We start from the raw sequence: 5,689 nt of genomic DNA on the forward strand, positions 1-5,689 counted from the left end.
AAAAAAAAAAAAAAAAAAAAAAAAAAAAAAAAAAAAAAAAAAGCAGCAGTTGCATAAGCATACATTGAAGTTCTTGGCTATTTATAGATCAGAAAAAATAATAGAGCTTTAAAAAAATATGTATGTGAGAGAGACAGAAGGAAGGCGTGAGGGCTGTGGAGATGGCTCAGTGGTTAAGAACACCGACTGCTCTTCTGAAGGTCCTGGGTTCAAATCCCAGCAACCACATGGTGGTTTGCAATCATCCATAATGAGTTCTGATGTCCTCTTCTGGGTTGTCTGAAGACAGCTACAATGTACTTACATATAATAAATAAATAAATCTTTAAAAAGAAGGAGGAGGAGGAGAAGAAGGAGGAGGAAGAGAAGGAGTAAGAAAGGAGGGAAGTTACTATATCTAAATATCTAAGACAAGCAAGGGTGAGGAGGGAGGAAGTGGGGAAGAGGGAAGGGAGGGAGAGGGAAGAGGGAGAAGAGGGGAAGGAGGGTAGGAAAGGGTAGAGAAGGGGAAGAGGGAGGGTAGAGAAGGGAAGAAAGGAGGAATGAGTAGAAGGCAGAGAGATTTTATGGAGTTGTATGTATAATGTTCCACAAAATGGTGCCTGAATTCTTCACAAAGTCTGCAAAGCCATGCAAGTCTCCCTGATATTGCTCTTCTTCTACTCAGCACCTGGGCTCTGTCCCTCACCCAGGCTTAGCCTACTCACTATACTGTACTGTACTATGCTATACTATACTGTACTGTACTGTGCTATACTATACTATACTAGCTAGACCTCCACAGAAAGTAGCCACAAACCTTCACAGTTTGCTCTACCAAGGCCTGTTGGTAATTATTTCTCCTGATATCTCTAGTCCAATAATCATAAAGAACTTAATGCATGTGTTATTTGGCATCTGGGAAATAAAAGTTTAACAAGTTTTTGTGTCTTAGCTGTTTTAAAAAATAATACACATAAATTTAAACAAAATGATATATACATTTCCTTCTTTAGGTACTTATTTGCTTTTTATCTTATGTATATAGGTGTTTTGACTGCATGTATGTCTATACACCACGTGTGTGCTATGCCCAAGAAGGCCGGAAGAGAATATTAGATCCACCTGGAAATGGAGTTACAGATATTTGTGAGCCACCATGTTGGTGCTGGGAACTGAACCCAGGTCCCCTAAAAGAGCAACCAATGCTCTTAAATCCTGAGCCATCTCTTCAGCCCTTGCATTTCCTTCGAAGTAGCTGGCTTACTTATTCATGGAAACTAGAAGAGCAGATACTTCTCATACCCAGGAATCCCTCGATGCCACCACCCTCATTTCCTATTGTATTGTATAAGTATTGTAATTTTGTCTGAGCAACCACCCCAAATCTAACTTAGTAATCACAAATAGTTGAAGGAATGTGTCAAGGTGTAGCATGGAAACTTCAAATACCTTAAGCTGCCAGGATGCAGGTTAACAGATGTCAAGTGTCAGGGTGCTCTGCCCTCAGAACTCAGATATACCCTACAATGTGTTTACAAGTCCACCAGAGAAACTAAAGCGTCTCTGTGCACATCTGAGGGATCCCAGTGCTACTTCATAATTTTACACAGAATACTTGATAATTATTTCTGCTGACACCTCTAGGCCAACATTTGTGAAGAATCCAACACCTGTGTTATTAGACCGCTGGGTGACAACAGTTTAACAAGCATTTGTGTCCTAACTATAGTAGCTGTTTGAAAAAATTAATAAATATAAATTGAAATGAAAGAAAAATAATATGTACAAATATATGTGTTTGTCTGAGTTCCTTGGAGAGCAGATCCTGAGACAAAGCTTGCATTCATCGGGGTTTCTATTGCTATGAAACGACACCTGGACCAAAGTAACTTGGAAAAGGAAGGCTTTATTTCATCCTACAATTTTCAGGTCACACTCTATCACTGAGGAAAGGCAGGGATACAAGCAAGCAGGGCCGGAACTGATGCGGAGACCATGGAGGGATGCTGCTTACTGGCTTGCTCCTCATGACTTTCTTAGCCTGGACTACAAGCCCAGGGGTTGTACCTTTGGGCTGGACTCTCTTGCATCCATCATTAATCAAGCAAATGCACTACAGGCTCCCCACTGTCTTGTGGCAGCATTTTCTTAACTAAGGTTCCCTCTTCCAAAATGACTCTAATTTGTGTCAAGTTTATATCAAAGTAACCAACACAATTAACTCCTTGTCAACTTGACACACAGAAACACCTCAGTATTAAAACATAACTTTTCCTTTTATTGTTTAATCCCCCAAACCTCATATTGATATCGATATCCCAATATAAAGCAATGGAGAATTACAATCCTCGAACTCAGAAATTAAGAGGCAAGGAATGTGTATTTATCTGTGTGGCATTACTAGAACTAAATACCCAAAACAGACAAATGTAGTAGAAAAAAACCCAGCTTATTTAACTCACAGTTCTGAAGTGTCAATGGCATGATGGCAGCATGTGCTGGGCTCAGATGAGACTCTCACAGATCATACAATACAGTAATAGTGAGGGCAACAACAGCAGGCAGGAAGAAAGAAAGACCCAAGTTGCTCTTCAATGAATTGTGATCAGGCTCTGCTCTATGTTACACCATATTGTTGAAAACAGTGTACTACCGAGTTTGTGCAATGCCTAGGGAGACTCCATTTTGCAAGCAGCTTTTGAGTCCATTTTTGAGGGAGAGGGTTGACTACAGCCCTTGGGTGGACCTCCAAAGCACCCCATCTTGTCTGGCGCCACCCAGGCAGCACAGACTGGTAAATAATTTACCCCTCAGCAAAGAAAGGGAGCCACCCTATAAATTCATTAGGGTGAAATGAGTATGTACAGGCACACAAACGTATTAAAATCAATTGGGGAAACCAGAATCAAGAACTTACCACACCCACTGGACCACGGAAAGAGTGACTTCCTCATCTGGACCCCATAAAACCCACAATGCCTAGCGTTGTGACAGCATGTCCCTGCTGACATGACATTCAGTGTGCATCGAGGACACTCAGGCAGAAAACACCTGATGGCCTCGGAGCTTCAGTAAAGCTGAGTAGCCTGCTACTGGGACTGTCTGCCATCTTCCTGTTGGCCTGCTCTTCCACTGCACAGCTGGACTCTACCCTGAAGCTTCAACTTGAGCCTAGACTTGAGCTCAGTAGCAGTCCCTCTCAACTGTGCTCTTGGGTTGTTATCCTATCAATACAGGTTCTAATTAACCTACCATCAGCCCATTTCTGAAACGTTTGTGTTCTACTGCCTCTTTAACTTGTATTTCTTCTGTAAACTACACACACACACACACACACACACACACACACACACACACAACATACACACACGTTTGTCTAGGTTTCTGTCAGAGAGAGCTCACAACAAGAATACATATTTTTCGGCTTTCATACAAAGCTCGGATCCCCATTCTGTTGTATCTCCTGATCCTATCAAAGAGAGGCCAGTCTTGATTTTCAACAAACCCACCCTAATTTTCAGGGGTCACGCACTGAACTTTTTTTATTACCAAGTTTTCTTGGGTCTCTTCTATATGAACACTATGCTAAGGATTCAAACACAGACAAAATTTGATCGCATCTTTGTATTTGCCGTGTAATTATAATAAACCAAAACTATGTCCTTATTTCTTTTTACACTCATGTGGCAAATATGACAGCCTTTTAAATTAACAGTCACTCACATCCGCTTACTTGCCCATCATTCTGGACAACAGAGATGAAAAACAAACAAACCAACCAACCTCAATCAGAACACAGAGATAGCATAGCCCTCCAATCCTTCTCTCTAATCCCCTCATGAAGCTTAGAGAGCTTGTGGTAGCCATCTTGTACGCATGAAGATAGACATCATTTACTAGGATGGGAAACTTAGGTGGATGCCCTTGGTCTGTAAAGACTTTCTTGTGACATCCCCAGTGCAGGACATCCATTCAATGAGACATTTAATTATATGAGAAAATTCAACTCTGTTTAAGTGCCTGCTGCTTGTACTTTACCATTTATTTACTAACTGCTAAAAAGCATTCCTGTTACATGAAATAAATAGATTTATTAGAAGTATTGAAGATAAAAATTTAAATATTCAGTGGGGCAGTGGTGGTGCTCATTTTTAATCCCAGCACTGGAAAGGCAGGGGCAGGCAGATTTCGGAGTTCAAGGCCAGTTTGGTCTAAGCAAGTTCCAGGACAGCTGAGACTGCACAGAGAAGCTCTGTCTCAAAGAAAAGGAAAAACAAAAACAAAAACAAAAACAAAATAATTAAATATTCATAATAAAATGTATAGAAGGGAGTACTTAGACTATATTCTAATACGGTTATTCTTGTTGTGTATGTGTTCCAAAGTTAACACAATTATCAATATTACTATTGAAGCAAATTATCTTACTTTCTACCCTGAGAAGAAAAGCCCAAGTACAGACGATTCTGCATAAAGGAAGAGATCTGCTACAGACTCTTTAATAATACATAGATGGACAAATCAGTCCAAGCCGCTGCCAATAAAAAAATAAGTACAGTTGTGTCAACACAGGACCCATACAAATTGCTGGTGGTATGCTATGTGAAAATATGGGGATATAAAATTAGGTGAATCTGTTGAAACTACATAAAATATGGGTAAAAGTGGGAAAGGAGCACACAAATAAGGAGAGCTCACTTTATGTACTGGTTTGTTTTCCAAAATCATTTTTGACATAAATTATAAGATGTTTTAAATGTTAAATACTATTTTAACAAATACCATGTTCTTTGAAAATTTCCTTTGGTGCCTCTAAGCAGTGATAGAAGTATCACAGTCTATGTTTGAAAACTGGGCCAGTAAGCAGGGCTATGTGCTTAACTCAAATAAATGACAAAAGGTATTGCTTCCGTATAAGGGTGAATTTTCAATAACTGAAAAGCTCAATGTGAGCAAAATGGTTCCTCTCAACAACGAACATGGATCATAGAACCAAAATCATCAGATACATTTGGGTTTGTCTCTGATTTCCTTGCATATTGTGGACAGTGAGATTGTTTTAATAATTACAGCTGTCTTTTTGCCCAAATGGCAGTAATAAGATGTCAGAGATAAGAAGGAACTTGAAGATCATCTGCCATCATGGTTCATTTCACAAACGAAGGACAAGAGGCCTATAGAAGTTAGGTGGCTTGCCCAAGATCACCCAGGCAGCTGATGGAGAATGCAGAGCAGAGGTCAGCTCTTCCGCCATGCTACTTACTTCCCAGAACAAGAAGTCACTCACTGCTTGGTACCATTGTATACATATGTATATGGCTCTATGTAAAGATAAATGAGGTGCACATTCTCCCCTCAGGGATCAGAGTCCTGTAGGTTGAATGGTAGGGTGAAAATTATAAGACATGTTGGCATCAACACATGTTCCAAGTTCCAAAAGTCTTGGATCACCATCTTGGAAGACCTAACAAGGGACCCTGAATAATCAAAACAGTCTTGGGAGAGATAGAAGTTGAAAATTCATATTTCTATCATACTTTAAAACTTACTATTAAAGTCTGGTTATCAAAACAGCATGGGCCCTGCTGAACTACTGGATCCTGATGGCTTCTGGGTGAAGAGATTGTCACTGTACTCAGCTGTGTATCCACCAGTGACCCAGGCACCAGTGGACAGTTCCAAACCTATGTTCACACAGATGGCTCTG

Source organism: Mastomys coucha, unplaced genomic scaffold (assembly GCF_008632895.1).
Source record: "Mastomys coucha isolate ucsf_1 unplaced genomic scaffold, UCSF_Mcou_1 pScaffold20, whole genome shotgun sequence".
Lineage (NCBI taxonomy): Eukaryota > Metazoa > Chordata > Mammalia > Rodentia > Muridae > Mastomys > Mastomys coucha.